At 47.5% G+C, this 20,799-nt stretch overlaps 1 protein-coding gene across 4 annotated transcripts in view; it reads right to left on the bottom strand.

The window, feature by feature from the left end:
• SH2D4A (SH2 domain containing 4A) overlaps nucleotides 1-20,799 on the bottom strand; it is a 988,680-nt gene that overhangs the window by 486,162 nt on the left and 481,719 nt on the right. The window lies entirely within an intron of this gene.

Here is a 20,799-nt window from a genome sequence, read left to right as displayed (position 1 = left end):
GATGTAGTTTCTGGTTCAGGTTTCTTCTCCAGCAAGTGTCTAGTGAGGTAGGGCAGAGGCCCTGGTTTATACTAAGTTGTGCCTTTGAAGTGGGGGTGACTTCAAAGAGTCTCTAAGAAATGCACCAAGTTCCCTTTCAGCTCAATCCTGTCTGCCAGAGTCCCAGTAGGGGGTGTGGCAGTCCTTTGTGTGAGGGCAGGCCCTCCACCCTCCCAGCCCAGGAAGACCCATTCAAAATGCAGATGTATGCAAGTGAGGCTGAGTACCCTGTGTTTGGGGTGTGTCTGAGTGAATGCACAAGGAGCTGTCAACTAAACCTAGCCAGACGTGGATTGAAGGGCACAACAAGATTTTAGTGCAAAGAAATGCTCACTTTCTAAAAGTGGCATTTCTAGAATAGTAATATTAAATCCGACTTCACCAGTCAGCAGGATTTTGTATTACCATTCTGGCCATACTAAATATGACCTTCCTGCTCCTTTCAGATCAGCAGCTGCCACTTCAACAGTGTATGAGGGCAGCCCCAATGTTAGCCTATGAAGGGAGCAGGCCTCACAGTAGTGTAAAAACGAATTTAGGAGTTTTACACTACCAGGACATATAACTACACAGGTACATGTCCTGCCTTTTACCTACACAGCACCCTGCTCTAGGGGATACCTAGGGCACACATTAGGGATGACTTATATGTAGAAAAAGGGGAGTTCTAGGCTTGGCAAGTACTTTTAAATGCCAAGTCGAAGTGGCAGTGAAACTGCACACACAGGCCTTGCAATGGCAGGCCTGAGACAAGGTTAAGGGGCTACTGAGGTGGGTGGCACAACCAGTGCTGCAGGCCCACTAGTAGCATTTAATCTACATGCCCTAGGCACATGTAGTGCACTCTACTAGGGACTTACAGGTAAATTAAATAGTCAATCATGGATAAACCAATCAATGTACAATTTACACAGAGAGCATATGCACTTTAGCACTGGTTAGCAGTGGTAAAGTGCTCAGAGGTCAAAAGCCAACAACAACAGGTCAGAAAAAATAGGAGGAAGGAGGCAAAAAAAGTTTGGGGATGTCCCTGTCAAAAAGCCAGGTCCAACATGACCCCCCACCAGCCTAAAGCCAGGGGAGAACAATCACTATCCTGATGTACTTCCCTGTTTGAGGCGACAGAACAAGGACCCAGGCCCACAACAGCAGGGGCATGCTCCAGTTCTTCGCCTTCCTGACTCCAATTGGATCCCTCTGTCCATACTCTCAGGGCCCACTAAGCCCATCCATGGGGAACCTTTCTCCTTTCCTGCGGATCCCATCTGTGCAGCACCTAACCTTACATTGCTCACAGATGTATCCCAGGAGCAGGATAGTACCACCAGGACCAGCACAGTGGTGTTGCCCATTCTATCCCCGGGGTGGGACACTTGTACCCTCCCCAGGGATAACTCTGTCCACCCGGACAGCAAGCCACTGTGGTTACTGACAGTTGTCAGGGATGAGAGCCAGGCCCCAGGCCTCTCAAAGCTCTCCCACCACTGTGGCTGTGGAGAGTGGGGGGCGGTAGCCCCAGGTGCTGGGCACCCTTTAACCACTCTCCCTTCCACCAGGTCAGGGATGACAGCCTGAACCTGGTCCTCCCCTCTGGGACTCTGTACCCTCCCTCCTGGAGCGGTACCCCCAGAGTCCACCATGGTCAGGGTGCTTATAGAAGTCGCCCTGTACCATTCCTCCACCAGTGCAGGGCTGTTAACCTGCAACTGGCCCTCCAACCTGGGGTCTGTACCTTCAGGTTGGACTAGGGCCCGGGGTGAGGCTTCCCTCCCCCTGCCCTCCCCTCTGGGGTCCAGCACTCTCCAACTAGGAGTGGCCTCCTCAGAAGACAATAGGGTAGGGGCACTGTTATCAGTAGCCCCTCTCTCCAGGTCCGGGGGGACACCCTGAACCTGGTCTTCCAGCCCAGGGTCTGTACCCTCAGACTGGATCACTGCCTGGCAAACCAGGACTTTCTGGGAGGCACACCTACCCCCCACCAGGTCAGAGTTTAACCTCTGCACCTGACCATTCAACTCAGAGTCGCCACCCTGAAGTTGAACAATTGCCTGGCACGCCAGGACTTCCGGGAGGGCACACTGACCCTCCACCAGGTCAGAGTTTAACCTCTGAACTGGGCCATTCAACTCAGAGTCACCACCCTGAAGTTGAACAATTGCCTGGCGCACCAGGGCTTTCTGGGAGGCACACCTACCTCCCACCAGGTCAGAGTTTAACCTCTGAGCCTGGTTCTCCAACCCAGGGTCACCACCCTGAGGTTGGGCAATTGCCTGGCACGCCAGGACTTTCTGGGGGGCACACCTACCCCCCACCAGGTCAGAGTTTAACCTCTGAACCTGGTCATCCAACCCAGAGTCAACACCCTGAGGTTGGACAATTGCCTGGCACAGCAGGGCTTCTTGGGAGGCACACCTACCCCCCACCAGGTCAGAGTTTAACCTCTGAACCTGGGTATCCAACCCAGAGTCACCACCCTGAGGTTGAACAATTGCCTGGCACGCCAGGACTTTCTGGGGGGCACACCTACCCCCCACCAGGTCAGAGTTTGACCTCTGAACCGGGTTAGCCAACCCAGAGTCACCACCCTGAGGTTGGGCAATTGCCTGGCATCCCAGGACTTTCTGGGAGGCACACCTACCTCCCCCCAGGTCAGAGTTTAACCTCTGAACCTGGCCATCCAACCCAGAGTCGACACCCTGAGGTTGGACAACTGCCTGGCATGCCAGGACTTTCTGGTGGGCACACCTACCCCCCACCAGGTCAGAGTTTGACCTCTTCACCTGGTAAGCCAACCCAGAGTCACCACCCTGAGGTTGAACCATTGCCTGGCATTCCAGGACTTTCTGGGGGGCACATCTACCCCCCACCAGGTCAAAGTTTAACCTCTGAACCCGGTTATCCAACCCAGAGTCACCACCCTGAGGTTGAATCTTTGCCTGGCATGCCAGGACTTCCTGGGGGGCACTCTCACCCCCCACAAGGGACACGCCGTCCCCAAGGGCCACACAAGAGTCTGGTTGGCGCAGGTCTCCCGACCTCTGCCCATCCGGCAGAGTCTGGGTTTCCCCCAAACCAGAAACGGTCTCACCTGGGTCATTCCTGGGGGGCTCTGCTCTCAGAGCTGACCCCTGACTTTCAAGATCCTCCACTGGGGTCTGCCACCCCCTCTCAACCCTATGTCTGGACTTCTGCACCCCCTCACTAGGAGTGGTACTGCCAGACACCAGAACTGTTGGGATGCTGTCTACAGTCATCCCCCCAAGTTCTTCTGACACTGCGGGGCTTCCCTCAAAAGGTGGCCCTACGGTACAGGTTAGGCTCTGAGACCTACCTGGGACACTACAATCCTCTCCCACCTCACTTGGTCGGGAACCACCTAGACCACTCCCTTCAGGAGCACCCCCAAATGCCTCTTCAGACTCTCTGGTACTCACCCAAAAGTCTGCCTCCACTGTAAGTTCCCTTGGGTCAGAGAACTCACACTCCACCTGGTGTTGGCGTAGCTCTGGAAAATAAGGACTAGACATATGCTCTCCAGCAATTACATCACTCTGCCCTTCACATGTATTAACCACAGTACCCTTCACCCAACCACCCAGTAACTCAGCCTTGGAAAAGCACTCTATGTTACCCTCTTGAGACTGGTGAGACAGTATCTGCCTGTCCCTGACACTCAACCCATACTCTTCTGGGATGTCTCTACACTCTATATCCAGGACGTCCACCAGGGGGGAACCCTTTTCTCTGTCACTCTCTGCTAGAGTCAGTAAAGTGTCCCTCCCCCCAGTAGGAATATGACTCCCTGTGCCAGTTCCCCAATCCTTCTCAGGGACCCTGTGCATAACGGGAACTACCTCATACCCTTGAACTACCTGGGGTGTGTCAACTCCCTTCTTCAAGTTGGGCACCACATCTCTGGGCTTGTGCCCTTCTTCAGCAGTACTAGATGCAAGATTTTTGCTGCCACCATCTGAACTGGACTCAGCCCTTCCGGCCTCCAGTTTCAGCTCTTTACCGCTCAGCTCTTGAGCTGCAATCTTTTCTTCTTCCAGGGCTAAAAGTCTTTTTGCCTCAACCTCTGCAAGATACTCCTCTAATTGTTGCTCCTGTCGCCTTTGACTTCGGAGCCATTCATCTATTTCTGGGTCACTGTCCAACTCTGAGTAGCCCTCCTCCTCATCTGAGTAGTCTTCCTCCTCATCTGAGGGGTACTTAGTCATTTGGTTTCTTGCTGCCTCTCTCTCTGCCCATCTTTCCTCCCCCCAGACTATGTAGTGATGGAGCATCTCCGCTTTAGTAGATCTCCTTGCTACAGGAAGGCCCCATTGTCTGCAAAGCTTCCTTAGGTCAGCCTTAGTGAGGTGGTCAGTACGAACAAAGCATGAGTTGGTAAGCAATCCCATTCTGATAAGATCTTACTAGCAAAAACCAAAATCCAAAGTCCAAAATATCAATAGTATATCCAGGAGGACATCAGAGAACCAAAGCCAAAAAAGATGAAAAATCAAGTTGACCTTCAACTGTGGGTAGGTAGTGAAACACCTAGCTACTGTATGTCACTGCACAAACACAAGTCCTATCCTCACCGCTGATCACCAATGTTAGAAATTGGGTTTTTGGTTGGCAGTCAGGTTACCCCCTGTCCAAGCAAAAGCCCTCACTCTAGTCAGGGTAAGTCACACACAATCCAAAATCAGCCTGTGCTCACCCTCCGGTAGCTTGGCACGAGCAGTCAGGCTTAACTTAGAAGGCAATGTGTAAAGCATTTGTGCAATAAATCATACAACACCATAGTATAACACCACAAAAATACACCACACAGTGTTTAGAAAAATATAGAATATTTATCTGGATAATTGTAGGTCAAAACAATCAAAGTTGCAATACGAATTTGTAAAGATATCACTGAAAAGTGATATTAAGAGTCTTTAAGTCTTTAACAAGCAATAAAGTGTCTTTCAAGCACAGGGTACCTGGTTTCTGGTGGGAAATCTCCTCAGAGGGCCACAGGAGAAGAGATGCGTGGAAAAAGGGGTGTGTGCGTCGTTTTCCGCTCAGCACACACAAACTTGCGTCGTTCTTTTCCACGCGGGGAAGTCGGGCGTCGTTTTCCGGCGCGCAGACCGTCTCTTTTTGTGGATCGCGAGGATTACCAGATGTCCCGGGTCTGTGCGTGGATTCTCCTGCTTATTTTCCGGCTGCGCGTCGTTCTGCGGGGCTGCGCGTCGAAGTTTCGATCTCACGGTAGGCGTCGCGTCGATTTCTCCTTGGAAGTCGGGCGGCGTTGTCCTTGCGAGGCCGTGCGTCAAAATTTTGGTCTCACGGCAGGCGTCGCGTCGATTTCTCCTTGGAAGTCGGGCGGCGTTGTCCTTGCGAGGCCGTGCGTCAAAGTTTCGCACTCACGGTAGGCGTCGCGTCGATTTCTCCTTGGAAGTCGGGCGGCTTTGTCCTTGCGAGGTTGTGCGTCGAAGTCTCGATCGTCCCGAGGGCGTCGCGTTGATCAGCGTCGGTGTGCGGCGTTTTTCTCGCCGCGAAACAAGCTGTGCGTCGAAATTTTCGGCGCACGGAGCGTCCACGTGAAAGGAAGAAGTCTTTTTGGTCCTGAGACTTCAAGGAACAGGAGGCAAGCTCTATCCAAGCCCTTGGAGAGCACTTTCACAGCCAGACAAGAGTTCAGCAAGGCAGCAGGGCAACAGCAAGACAGCAGTCCTTTGGAGAAAGCAGACAGGTGAGTCCTTTGAGCAGCCAGGCAGTTCTTCTTGGCAGGATGTAGTTTCTGGTTCAGGTTTCTTCTCCAGCAAGTGTCTAGTGAGGTAGGGCAGAGGCCCTGTTTTATACTAAATTGTGCCTTTGAAGTGGGGGTGACTTCAAAGAGTCTCTAAGAAATGCACCAAGTTCCCTTTCAGCTCAATCCTGTCTGCCAGAGTCCCAGTAGGGGGTGTGGCAGTCCTTTGTGTGAGGGCAGGCCCTCCACCCTCCCAGCCCAGGAAGACCCATTCAAAATGCAGATGTATGCAAGTGAGGCTGAGTACCCTGTGTTTGGGGTGTGTCTGAGTGAATGCACAAGGAGCTGTCAACTAAACCTAGCCAGACGTGGATTGAAGGGCACAACAAGATTTTAGTGCAAAGAAATGCTCACTTTCTAAAAGTGGCATTTCTAGAATAGTAATATTAAATCCGACTTCACCAGTCAGCAGGATTTTGTATTACCATTCTGGCCATACTAAATATGACCTTCCTGCTCCTTTCAGATCAGCAGCTGCCACTTCAACAGTGTATGAGGGCAGCCCCAATGTTAGCCTATGAAGGGAGCAGGACTCACAGTAGTGTAAAAACGAATTTAGGAGTTTTACACTACCAGGACATATAACTACACAGGTACATGTCCTGCCTTTTACCTACACAGCACCCTGCTCTAGGGGATACCTAGGGCACACATTAGGGATGACTTATATGTAGAAAAAGGGGAGTTCTAGGCTTGGCAAGTACTTTTAAATGCCAAGTCGAAGTGGCAGTGAAACTGCACACACAGGCCTTGCAATGGCAGGCCTGAGACAAGGTTAAGGGGCTACTGAGGTGGGTGGCACAACCAGTGCTGCAGGCCCACTAGTAGCATTTAATCTACATGCCCTAGGCACATGTAGTGCACTCTACTAGGGACTTACAGGTAAATTAAATAGTCAATCATGGATAAACCAATCAATGTACAATTTACACAGAGAGCATATGCACTTTAGCACTGGTTAGCAGTGGTAAAGTGCTCAGAGGTCAAAAGCCAACAACAACAGGTCAGAAAAAATAGGAGGAAGGAGGCAAAAAAAGTTTGGGGATGTCCCTGTCAAAAAGCCAGGTCCAACAGTGCCTTTCTGCTCTTATGGAGTGGGGGGTCTCTACATCCTGCAGAGAACACCCTTCTTCCACTCTTTCTTCTGCCAGCAGAGGAGCCACTAACTCAGTCTGAACAGATGCCTGACTGGCAGGGCTGGGGGTCGAGTTTCAAGGGCAGTAAACCCTTTGATGTTCATAGGCAGGGCTGTGCACATTCCTGGGGGAGGAGGTGTAACACCTCTGCTCAGGAAGGGTTTTGTCCTCTGGACCCAGAAAACGCAGGTTCTCACACCAGGGTTCTCGAATCTTGTTTGGTGGTGGCAGGCTGATTGTGACCGGCTAGCAACCATGCCAGCGTAGTTTTCTTTTGTAGGGGGCACCTCTAAGGTGGCCCCCAGGTACATTTTGCAATAAATCCAATACTGGTACCAGTTTGGATTTATCATTCTGAGTTGTTTGAGACCAAACAACCCAAGGTGCAGAGTGACCATCATGTAGCTGTGAAACTCATACTGACGAGTGTCCAGCACATGCATGTAAAATGGCTGCTCTGTTCATTTACTAAGTCCCAGGTTTGGCAGGGACACAGGGGCATAATGCTCATGCATCTATGTCCTCACATGCAGTACGGGCACCCTGTCTTAGGGCTGAAAGGCCTGCCAGTGAAGTGACTTACCTATATTGCATGCAGTGTGTAGTAGATAGGTCACACAGGCCTTGTGCCATGTCAGTTTTACATTTTAGGACTGCACAAGGATACTCAGCCTGCAATGGCAGTGCTCGGTGCACTTTAATGCATGGTCTAATAGGGTGGCCCAATCTGTGCTGCTGCCTTAAGGGGCCTACCCTTAGTACCCCATGCTCTGGTTACCTAAGTACCTTTTACTAGGGACTTATAGGGGCAGCTAAAGGTGCTGCCAATTGATACAATATGTGTTTCCATTCTAGGAGAAGAATACTGCACTAGGGGCCTGTTTAGCAGGTATCTGGTGCACTCCAGTCCAAGTTGCATTCAGAAACCAGGCAAAAAGTGGGAGGTACTGAAACAGAGTGCCAGTTTCCCACATCCACTAAGTAGTAAGTCCATATGAAAGGCCAAAGCCATATTTAGAGCCACTGCCAGTAGTAAAAAGGATCAAGAGTACGACCCTACTAGCAACATTCCAGTATTATTAGATGTTGAAAGTCTTTTTACCAGCCTACCACAAGATGCCACCTTGGAGAAGGTTAAAGGTATACTGTTCAGAGAAGATCACACTAATAAAAATGCAGTGAAGGTTCTCTTCCATAAAAAGCAACAGTGGGTCTACCGGCTTAAGACTTTCCATACATGCTTGAATAACAAGAATCCGTGGATGGCACTAAACCAATACGTCTGTAAGACATGGTCAAACTTTCTATCCCATTTCTATCTGAATGAAGCATACAACGCCAACTCACTATGCAAAGTACATTTTATGGACCTAGTGGCTGCCATATGAACCATGGACCTTCCAATAATAATGGCAAGCCACTCAATAGTAATGAAACGTTCATATGCAGCCACACCTGACATTTTTTTTTAAAAAGCATTTGACAGGAGGGTTATAGAGTATTTTACATACCTCATGATTAATCCCTCATCATAGATGCAGAACCTTGTCCATTATATTTGGCAGCTTGCAATTCAGCACAAGCATTTCACGTATCGTCTAGCTCTATTCCTAGAGCTGCATTCACTTAGACCTGTGGTTCCCAAACTATGGTCCGAGGGCCCCGGAGGGCCCGCAAAGCCTCCTCAAGGGGTCTAAGCGACTGCTTAGAAATTTTAATAATATTAAGATTAGGTCCCCAGCTTTCAGTAATGGCTCAGTGGGAGTTTCCCCAGAATCCAATAATGATTCAGTGTGGGTCCCCAGGTTCCAGTAATGATAAAGTGGAGTTCCACAGAGGTCAAAAGGTTGGGAACCACTGATGTATGGACACCATCTATGTTGTTTTTTACTAACCACAATGAGGCCTGTTTTCAAGCTAAACGAGCCTCCATTTCTAAACAGTCACTCACCTGAAACTAATTCTCGCTATTTAATCATTTAACGCCCGGCTACTTATATCGGGGCACACAGGCAGCATTCAACATTCAGGATGGGGAGGACGTATAGGCACACACACAGAAAGATCTCGAGAGACCAAGTAAGTGGGGAACTATTGAAGATATGTGGTTCAACCCTGTTAATGTTTGGTTTCTTGTCAAATATGCAGCACCCATGGTGAACAAACAATACCATTAACTGTACACATTATTCTAATAGGTCAATGCAAGACCCTTCTCCTTCACCCGCAACCTAAGAGGCAGTAGCTAACTGGCAAAAAGGTACCTAAAAACATTTACCATTTTAATTGGATCTGCACATTAGTCAACCGCTATTTTGCTATTGAAAACCATGCTGCCACAATTTAAAAAGGTCCATAATTGAGCGCACCTTGATACTCCTTACATTTTTAGAAGGTCCTGTTAATGGGACTCACTGTGGGGCACAATGTATGTCCTTCAGTAGGCCCAAAAAATGCATTGAGACCATGCTCACGATTGCAAAAAAACACAAAAGAAAGTAATCTAAGATCCAAACAAGGGAACTCACTGTGGGGCATAAGATTTAAGAAATGGCAACATGTTAATATGAACCCCCCACTGCTCCCATCATTTTCTTGAGCACAATCTCCTTATGAAATCTTAGGCCAACAATGACCAGCAATAGGCGTTTAGAACACACCCTGGTAAAGACACATACAGAACCAATATTCATTTATATGATATAACATTTACCAACTGCATGCATATGATGGTATGAAAACAGAACTGACATGTCAACAACATGCTGTCACTTACCAAGCATCTGCCACAACTACAGAAGGTACAACACCACGTAGACTGACAAGAAACTCGCCCTTCCCTGGCAGGGCCAGACTGGCCATAGCAGGCTGTTTTGCTTTACTGCAGACTAAGATGAAGAACACAAATACTGAAAGGAATTTCTGGCATGCAACCCTCTCAGTCTGAGAAACACATTTATCAAGGCACTCTGCAAGGTTTAAATAGAAAGGTCAGTGGTGTACAACCCAGGTGCACCTTAAAATAAAATAAAAGCGTACTGCTTCACTTTAAACTGAGAGTAAACACAAATAAAAGGAATTCCAACAATGTAAAGCTCTTAGTCTGAGTAATACATACATTAAAGTACTGTTTAAGGTCCGAAAAGAGGAGTTATGTAGGTCAAATGCAGCAGCACGGATTCACCTCCAAAATACATCACAACAGTAAAACTATATTTTGCTCATCAAACACTGAAAATACTTTTATTTTTAAATGGGGATCAAGGTGAATTGAAACCGCACCTTCTTCCTTTATTATGTGTATGCAATTTGTGGCACTCTTCGGTGCACGGGTCGTGAGGGCCAACCCCCTAGACCTCAAATAGCCATGGGCTCATAACATTGAAAAGGAGACCCAGCACATCGAAGTGTCCATTAATATCCACAAAATTATCACATTTCTTCAAAAATCACATAATTCAATAGAGTTCTTATGAAAACTTTTTGTTCTTTATTCATCCACAATGACAATATCTAGTCCATCATAGCCAACGCGCTTCGTCATCACGGACTTCTTCAGGGCTCCTCAGGTCGACTTCTAGGCAGGTGCGAACTGTGGAAGGGCCTGTACGAGAGTTGGTGTCCTGTGGTGTCTGCTTTTCGGTGTGAGGTGCTGCGCAGGCATTAGCTTTCACCGGTCATGCACATACAGACTAGTTTATGCATTCATCCATTTTGGGAGCATGATAGGTACGTGGAGGTCCGTCTGGCTTTACACGCGTGCTATACATATATGTCAATATATATATATGTAGCTTCACAATGGTGACTCCGTAATTGGCCATGTGAGGTGTCTAAGCTCATGGAATTGTCCCCCATTCCAAATATGGTCTTGGGGGGCCAAGCCCATGCATCCTGGGGGCTCCACCATGGACCCCCAGTACTGCCAAACCAGCTCTCTGAGGCTGCCACCTCACAGACAGGTTTCTGCCCTCCTGGGGACTGAGTAGCTCAATCGCAGGAAGGCAGAACAATGCATTTCCTTTGGGAGGAGGGTGTTACACCCTCTCCCTTTGGAAGTAGGTGTTACAAGCTTGGGAGGGGTAGCCTCCCAGAGCCTCTGGAAATGTTTGAAGGGCACACATGGTGCCTTCCTTGCATAAGCCAGTCTACACTGGTTCAGGGACCCCCAGTCACTGCAAAGGGCGCGAAACTGGACAAAGGAAAGGGGAGTGACCACTCCCCTGTCCACCATCACCCCATGGGTGGTGCCCAGAGCTCCTCCAGTGTGTCCCTGGCATTAGCCATCTTGGATTCCAAGGTGTGGGGACACTCTGGAGACCTCTGAGTGGCCAGTGCCAGCAGGTGACATCAGAGACACCTTTTGATAGGTGCATACCTGGGTAGGTAGCCAATCCCCCGCTCAGGGATAGTTAGGGTCTCTCCTCTGGGTGTTTCCTCAGATTCAGCTTGCAAGACTCCTCCAGGAATCCCCTACATCTTCTGCTTCAGCTTCTGACCGTCGGATCAACCGCAGACTGCTCCAGGAACTGCTGTAGCTGTATCCAGGACGACTCCTGTGACCTGCAACTTCAGCTCCAGTCAGCAATTGCAACGGTTTCCTAGGTGTGCATACTCTAAGACTGCCTGTCTTCATCCTGCACCAGAAGAACCGAAGGAATCTTCTGTGAAGTGACGGAGTCACTTCCCTGCTTATGCAGGCACTCCTCTCCTGACGACGAGCATGCTCCCTGGAACACAGGTGGTGGACTGACGTGACCCAGACTGTCCTAAGGTCCAGCTGTCCAAATTTGGTGGAGGTAAGAGCTTGCCTCTCCATCCTGCGACAGTACCCCTGTGCACTGCGTCATCTCCAGCTCCTTGGGCTTCTGTGCACTTCTTCCAAGAATCCTTTGTGCACAGTGCAGCCCAGGTCCCCAGCACTCCATCCTGCGACGCACAACTTGCTGAGTTGTTCTCCGGCGGCGTGGAACCTTCCTGTGTTGTGCTGCGATGACCGCACTTTGCATCTTCTTTGTCCCCATGTCCTAGGACTGCCGTGGGTGCTGCCTGGTCTTCTGTGGGCACTCTGAAGGGCTGAGAACCCCCTCTGTCTCCCCAGTCCGAGTTGAGACCCCTCCTGAGTCCAGGCAGCACCATTTTGACGCAAACTGTGTACTTGCGTGAACCAGGGCTTGTTAGAGGAATCCAGCAACGCAAGCAGTCTGCATCCAACAACTCAACGCAAGACATCTCCTGCACCATGCAGGAACCCACAGCCATCTTCTTTGGTGCTCTTCTGTACTCTTCTTCTTACCGGAGAATCCACTTTTGCACCAACTTCTAGGTTGGCAGGGACTTCTGTCATTCCTGGAATCCTCTGCGCTTCTGGACTTGGTCTCCTCTCTTCACAGGTTTTCAGGTCCAGGAATCCACAGTTTGTTGATTTCAGTCTTGCTTGGTTCTTGCAAAATCTCTTATCACAACTGGTAGTAGTCCTGAAGAAACTTGCAGTACTTTACTCCTCCTTTCCTGGGCTCTGGGGTGGGGTACATTACTTACCTTTGGTGTTTTCTTACACTCCCAGCGCTTCTCTACACACTACACTTCCCTAGGGGGGAATTCGTGATTTGCATTCCGCTATTTTAGTATATGGTTTGTGTTGCCCCTAGGCCTATTGCAATCTATTGTATTTTCTACTGTTTGCACTATTCTATGACTTTTTACTTACCTGATTTTGGTTACTATTGTATATATTGTGTATAATACTTACCTCCAGAAGGAGTATTGCCTCTAAGATATTTTTGGCCTTGTGTCACTAACATAAAGTACTTTTATTTTTGTTAATACTGAGTATTGTCTTTTATTGTGTATAAGTACTGTGTAACTATAGTGGTATTGCAAGAGCTTTGCATGTCTCCTAGTTCAGCCTAAGCTGCTCTGCTACAGCTACGTCTAGGCAGCCTAAGCTGCTAGAATACCGCCTAAATTTCACTAATAAGGGATAACTGAACCAGGTGTAAGGTGTAAGTACCTTAGGTACCCACTACAAACCAGGCCAGCCTCCTGCACTGAGCACTTCAATTTGATAGATTGTAGGGTTGATGAGAGGGGCTCCAGTTTCTAATGCACAAAATGATGACATTTCTAGGCAGTACCTGTCCTTTTGTCTGTCTTTGACAGGTAGGTTGATTACAGCCAGATGCAGATATCTCATACTTCATTATGCCCTTGTTTTGGATACTCCTGCCTAAATGCAGTATCACTGACAGTTATAACGAAAAGCATCACCTTGCACAAATGCTGTGTCTAAGCTCAGCCAGAAAAAGGCCATTTGAAAGAGAACCAATCCAAACTGGTTCTGGGTACTTGGACAATGGACCGTCATACCCTGTCGGGAAAATCAGTATACAAATGAGGCCAAATTCACCACGCTTTGTTCCAGTTTCAAATTATTCTCAACAAAAGAAGGTAGGGAGCCACAAAGTACTGAAAGGACTGCTGTGTGATAAGGGCTGGTATCTGCACAACAGCCAGTCTCCCAGCGGTGAGGGGACATCACCTAAAGTTTGCAACTGACTGGAGAGCCTTGTACACAAAAGCCTGCCTGTCTGGTCATACAGATGGAGAGTGCCTGGCCTGGTAGGAAGAGAGACTGTTCAGAAGGAGAAGTTGAGTGCTGGGTCTCAACTGCCTTCAGGGGGTAAAGCCAGAGTTTACCCAAGTTTTGAGGGTTCATCCAGACTCCCAGTGCAGCCCCTGTTGCAATCTAATCATCAGAATATCAAAGTGCTGTCAGATATCAGGCTTGAAGGACTGGTGTTTGCTGCTGACTGCCTGTGGTGTTTACCTGTGAGGAGCCACCTGTACCACCTTACAAGAAGCTGAAGACGAGCACCTGTCTGCACCTGCCAGGAAGTTGCTCCTGCCAAAGACCAGAGCTCACTTACATTGGCCCAGAGGTCACACCTGCCTATGACGAGCACCCCTTTGTACCGAAACCAGAGGGAGTGAAGACATGCACCCGCTTGACAGGCTTGACAGGCATTTTGTGCTGTTCAACGCCAGTGGTCAATGAGGAATGAGACCAATGTCTGTGGTCCTCTATCAGACTCACTGAAGGAGTGAGTCTGCGGTATGGCCAAACCGATGTCACCAATCCACAACTCTATTAAGCAGCTAACTCAGGGCTTCACTCACAAGAACTATAGGCCAGATGTATGACCTTTAGTTTTGGGACTCACAGTTTGCGATCCATTTGTGAATCACAAATTGCGAGTCACAAAACAAAATGTACAACAGTGTTAACCACACTGTTTGCGTTTCCCAAATGGGTCACAGGGAACCTGCATCATTAATATTCATGAGGCAGGTCGCAATTTGCCAACAATTTTGGAATGGCCGCACTCACAGGGATGGTAGCCTGCTGGGGTCACCAGACCACCATGTCTGTGACTGCTTTTTCAACAAAGCAGTTGTTATTTTAAATGTAGCCTGTTTTCCTTAAAGGTAAACAGGATGGATTAAAAAAATGAAAAGTTTACTTTTCATTTTTTAAGATTAGGCAGTGCTCCGTGGGACCTCTGTTTTCTTGAAAAAACATATTCGCTACCATTCACAAAGGGCAAAGGGTCCTTTGAGACCCTTTCCTGTCTGTGAATGTGTTAACACCAATTTGAAATTGGTGTTAACTGCGACTGCCACTTTCATGGTCACAAAACAATCATACATCCCCTTGCAAGTCGCAATGAGGAAGGGACGCCCTTCCTAACTACGAGACGCAATCCCCATTTTGGGACTCTGTAACTCGATACCAACTCGCAAAATAGGGATGGTACATTGTACAAGGCCATTTTGCAGTTGCAAACGCTGATTTTCACTGTTTGCGACTGCAAAATCGTGTCGTACATCAGGCCCTAAAAAACTGCACCCAATTCAGGTACAGGTGAAACCTTCTGCTGGGATGCTAAATATTGTCCATTACAACTCTGTGGAAATAAAAAATATTGGACTAACCTAAGAATTATCCATTTGGGTAATGGGATAGTGATCTACTCCAGTGCCTAATCAATGCCTGTTCCTGCATGTTGTCCAACTGCGGTTTCTCGTTGAAGGCGTCGGGGCTCTGCCCCCTTTATTTTTGACCCCAGGTCAGTCCTGAAGAATAAAACTAATTTCAGTGTTTTTTTTTTTTTCAAAAATAAAATGGACCCAAACACTCAATGTCACCACGTTCTTCCGAGCTACAGTACATTCTGGGAGGTCAATGTTAGTGGACTAAATTTCAATTGTGTTTTAAAATAAGCCTTTTATTGTGGCATGGAAGCCTAGCCCTATTAAGAATATTGCTGCGATTCTTGATTTCATAGGAAATTTTAGTATTATTAACATGTGCCCTAAACTTTTATTGATACACCTGAATAGCTTTATAGTTTTGTTTGTTTACTTTTATGACTTTTTCATATCCGAATAAAGTTGTTTCTGAATCTTACTCTGACTCAAACTAATCTTGATGGCTGGGGAGTTCCTGCACACTGCCACTCACCCCAGTCCTGCTTGTTTATTTGTTTAATTACTTCTGCATTCTGAACACCTGCCTCTGGGCCCAAATTCTAGAGTATTTGCTGGGCTGACAACCTCGAAGCCCTCAGGCCTGTGCGGTCATCAGCTCGGCAAAGACACAGCCTCAGGACCAACCTCCACCACCTAATGACGCTGGGGTAAAGTTTGCCCCGGGCGTTCCAGAATGAAGACCTGTAGCGGTGGGGCTTCATGTCAATCAGAGAGTAGAGAGCATTGTTCCCTCCTCCTTTCCCAATTCGTCATAGGGTGGGATGGGCCACCTCCCTGTGAAGAGTTGGGAAATTGGGAGGGGGGGGAGGTGAGGTAAGACTTTGCAGGCAGGAATCCGGGAAAGCTAGACTGCCTTTTGAAGACATTCTGCGCAGCCTCGAGGTATCTGCTTTCCGCGCTGTACTTAGTGTGGCATCCCATTCTGCTCTGGTGTTCCAGTTCCTGCAGACTGGTGGAGCGGAGGTGCGCCCTGCAGGGGGCACACCTGTGTTGGTCATAACAATGGAGCCTTACTTCCCTCCATACTGTGCGTGGCAGCCCCCAATCCTGGAGTAAACCAGAAAATTACAAAAAAATTAACAGCAGCAGTTGTGATTCAAGAGTTAAAAGCGCTGCGACTGCTAGCAACAGGTGCCCTAAATTAACTTTGTCATAGGTGCCTTAGAGATTTTGTTTTTTTCCATTTATTTTAAGAATTAATTTTGGCATCACACCTACTCCACCGATATGCACAGCATAGGACAACCCTGTAACTCTGCTTGCAAGCGCCTAACGAGACCCATCTATGCATGCATGCAGCTGTGGTGAACGTGACCCAGTTAGTAAACAAAGGATCGCTGTACACCGTAGAAGGGTGGGCGACTCAGGATCGCGCACAAGGTGAAAGAGAAGAGGAGGTGGCGTAGCTTTTTTTCTCATTTTAGGGGGGTGGAGTGTGATGCTCTCATCAGTCAGTAAACCTTCCATAACACAACTTTAAATAGAACTATATGGCATCCGCAGGTCATTCATAAAAAGAGCCACCAACTTTGGAACTTGGGAGCAAGGTTCGAGTCCCGGCATCAGTTCAACATCGTGTGATTCTGGGCGAATGACTTAACCTCGTTGTACTGGTAAAATAATGACTGTGACCTTGTGTAATGTAACGAGCTCTTGTATACCACTCCAATACCTTCTGGTCGAGTCCATGCAATATAAAACTGCAAAGAAAGATGGTGCCTACCATCTGGCAACATTTTGTCGTGCACACGTTCCTTTACTGGCAAAAGACACGGCTGTGTGGAGTCAGCTGCAGGAGCAGCCCTTCAGTTCACCACTTATTTGCAGGCCCCAGTACGCAGAGCAGGTGCTTAAAATATTTCAACATGCAACGGATCAAGAAAATTGAATGCCTCTGCCATTTAGTTTTCCATAATCAATTGCAATTTCCCTGCACCTTTGACCAGCCACCATTAATGTCAGGTTTGGGGAAACAGAAACTGCTATCAATATGTAAACAGAGCTCCCTGACCTCGTCTGTCTGGCGAGGGGAAGGGCTGCCGACAAGAAGGTTGAGATATTCATCCGAAGAGAGCTGGCATTTATCAAAGGAATGCAATGAGTAAATACATGTGCCCTGGGTGACGAGATGACTCAAGGACATTTCCGGCCCACTGCTTGGTAGAGGCTGGCGGGACACCTGCCCACTCCTCCTCTCTGGATGCTCCTGCTACAGCCCTCTGTTACCTCACCTTCTGTATTACGTGCTGTCACAAGTGCTGCACTGCAGATTTTGGAGTGAAAGGCCGACAGGATCGTTTATTTTTTGCATTCATGTTCACTTGGCCCAGTGTGATCTTCCTCAGAGAAGCATCTGAGGGTGACTTGGGCCAACAGCTAGACATCAGCAGTCTCCGGTAGCTTTGTCGTTCACATAGGCTATCAGTTTTGTACGGTTGCAAATTCAATATGCAGGCTACTGTAGAATAATGCTATCTACTTCCAGGACATTGATTCCGTACTTTTTCATGTAGCACATAACTCTTGTACAGTGCAAACTTTGAACTTAAGCGCACCAATTCTCTGCACGATTGAGATCGCTGGAGCTGTGGCTGAAGGCGCTGTGTGTTTTTCACTGTCTATCAGTGGGTAAATAACGTGGTCACGTGTTTCAGTTGTAATTGTGATTCTGTGCAAATGGGTGTGATGGGGCCCCCGTCATTGGGATACAACGTTTTCAAAATTATGACAACGTGAAAGTAAGCAAAATGTAGTGGTTGCTCGCTACTTAAAACTCATCACAGACTTTCACGCCCACCACTTTCATATGTCACCAGCCATCAGTGATCTTGTTAAGGCTACACTACACATTTGTGTCTTCTTATAGGGGCAAAAGGGAACCATAAAAGTTGTACTGCGTCACTAGAATTCATAGATGAGGTCACATGCTTGTAACTGAACTGTTAGAGTGCAAAATATTTTGCATTGCTGTGAGATTAAATTACTTTCTTGATAAACAACTGAAAGCACTAGGCTGGGCTCTTCAGTTCTGAGCTATTACCCCCACCCTACATCCCTAAGAAGCCTTTGATTGATCACCCTCAAAGAGTTCAGCACAGTTTTGCTGGACCATAATAGGACAAAAGGCAGGACATAAGTGGCAAATGACTGCAACCACCACAATGGTTGCCCAGGTGCCCCGGTTTGCCATTTGGCCCTCTCCAAAACTATTTGACAGCGCTCCATGTCTTCGTAATGTTTTTGTATACAAATATTATGACATGCTGGATACAAAATCGAAATCAGGAATATAGGTGAGCACAGGCCTGGAATGATGATCTACATAGTCAAAGCAAAGGTTTTCTATTCATCTGTAGTCTCGTTTTCCAGTCAAACTGCTCTCACTCAACATCTCCACTTTTCTCTCCCTCCATACTTAGGAATTATTAATGGGACGCACTTCATTTAAATAGTGCTCATTTGAAACAAAGCACTTCCGCTTCACCTAGCCAAGAGATCATTGGACAAGGCAGGAAACACACTGATTTCTTTGCCTTGTACTAATGACAGGGCGAAGCCTGATAACTGGATTAATGAATTACATACTAAAAAAGAGGCTGAATCACAAAAGGCCAAGTTAAAAATTCAGAAATTCAGATTAACAACTTTTTGGAATCGACATAAAAGCTCATAAGGGGTTCGATAAAGCTATAACATTAATTTATTGAAGTAATTCAACCTTTAACATTATTGAATGAATGATTTTCAGCAGCTGGAAATTTTTGCTTATGTACATAAAGTGTAAATGTGCATTACTTTAAATTATTTAGGAGGTTATGACGTTATTGTTACCCCCGGTGGCGGTGAGGGTCCAGCCCATATTCCCCATGCCTCACTGCTGAACTCTCACGTCGCTCGCTCCACCCCCTTGCGTGAAGACGTGTCCGATTCCACTTCTAGGCCAACGACGAGGGGGATAAAACTTTGCGGAATTCCAGATGATGACTCCACGCACGAGCTGGTTACTGGTGGTCTTTGAAGCAGCTGACGGTGTAGACGGCGCAGGACAGGGGACACAGGCAAAAAGCGAGATTCCGACAGGCGCCTCGCTGACGTAAGGAGCCTCAGTGTTTCGAGGAGTAAACGTAGTGGGCGTGCCCTCCCCAGCATAGGGTCCCTGTTTAGGTTTCTTGCCCCTTTTCTTTATTTTGGGGCAATTACACGTCTCCATTTTTGTGTTTGCCGTTTGCATTGTCATATATGCTGGCATAATCACTTAGTCAAATTCACGTGATAAAGGGGGAAAGAGCATGCGGCAGAAGCACCCGAGGGGAGATGATTCCCCTATGATTAATATGGCCCTTTCCAGCCAAAATGGCAAGAAGCGCGCTGCGCAGACACACCTTAGTTTTGCAAGGAAGAAAACATCTGCGCAGCCAGAAGCCAACTACTTAAGAACACAACAAATATTAAGGAGCATTTATCCCCAGTATTTGTAGCAGCATTGGGTACCTCAGGGAATATGTCATTCTCAGAAACCACCAGTGCCAGTGCTAATACGACAGCTGCAGCTATTAATATATTATGGATCCTCTCCAGCAGGATGTGAGTGAAGGTGGTTGGCTAGCCTCGCAAAAGACTGTTGCGTACAGCATGAAAATACAACGATTGCACTTCAAACACTTAAAGACTATCCCTCATTTTTGAAGAGCCGTAAAATGGTAATGGGGGAGTTAGACTCAGTGATTCCCCTGCCACTATCTGACTTGCTGGTCATTGAAACAACGCCAATCCAGAACAATGTCCCGCTATGTCCTAGCAGGCTGCCTCCTAGATCTCCAATTAAGCTGATTCGGCAATCTATGTCCAGGCAGTCTAGGTAGGCAGAGGGTACTCACTCTGAAAGAACAGAGCCGGAAAATAGCTCTAGTAGTTCATCAAGTCAGAATCCCCCCCCAGGGCACTGATCCAACGGAATGAAATCAACCCTCAATGCTTCAATTTTAACACCTTCAGGCAACAATCTTTACTGAAATTTGCGAATTTAAGACTTCTCTATCACAGGAAATAGCTTTGCTACATCATCGGCTTGACGAGACTGAAGAAACAATGGAGCAAATTCCAGAGCAACTAAGGGAAAGTGAGCACAGAAGATCTGACTTGCAAGACCGTTCATTTTCTTATGATAAAAATATGAACGTTCTTCAGAAAAAGCTACTGGCCTCCAAGATTAAGATGGATAAAATGGAGAATTATGCACAGAGATCAAACCTACTTTTTGTGGGAATTCCAGAAGGGGCGGAACGTATTGAAGGCCGGGACAATCCACGGCTATATATGGAAACTATGATCAAGGAACATCTGCTGGAGCAAGCCCCAGGAGATCTCACTATCATGACAGCCATCAAATGCTAAATACCCATGGACCATGATTGTAAATTTCTCTATCGTATTAAGGAGCCCATTCTATCCAGAGCTATTCAAAATAAATTCTTTTTGCTATGTGATGGATCCCAGATTAAGGTTTTTTCAGTTATGTCATCATTGGCGGCCTATCAACGCAGGGAGTTCAGAGGATTAATCAGTCAATTTAAAGACGCCAGAGCACAGCCCTTGAGTGTTCAACACTCTAAACACAAGATCTTGTTCACAGGCCTACTTCACCTCAGTTTTACATTGGAGAAAGTCCAGGAGGTTTTTTGCAGGAAGTCATAGGACAGTGGCATAATTGGGTGGTGGGAAGGAAACTACAATTGGGATGCTTTGCAAATTGACATGAAATGATTTTCCTATGCTACAATCTTCCTT

Source organism: Pleurodeles waltl, chromosome 1_2 (assembly GCF_031143425.1).
Source record: "Pleurodeles waltl isolate 20211129_DDA chromosome 1_2, aPleWal1.hap1.20221129, whole genome shotgun sequence".
Classification (NCBI taxonomy): domain Eukaryota; kingdom Metazoa; phylum Chordata; class Amphibia; order Caudata; family Salamandridae; genus Pleurodeles; species Pleurodeles waltl.
Note: the sequence above shows the minus strand (reverse complement) of the source record. Positions and strands in the feature narration are given on the sequence as shown.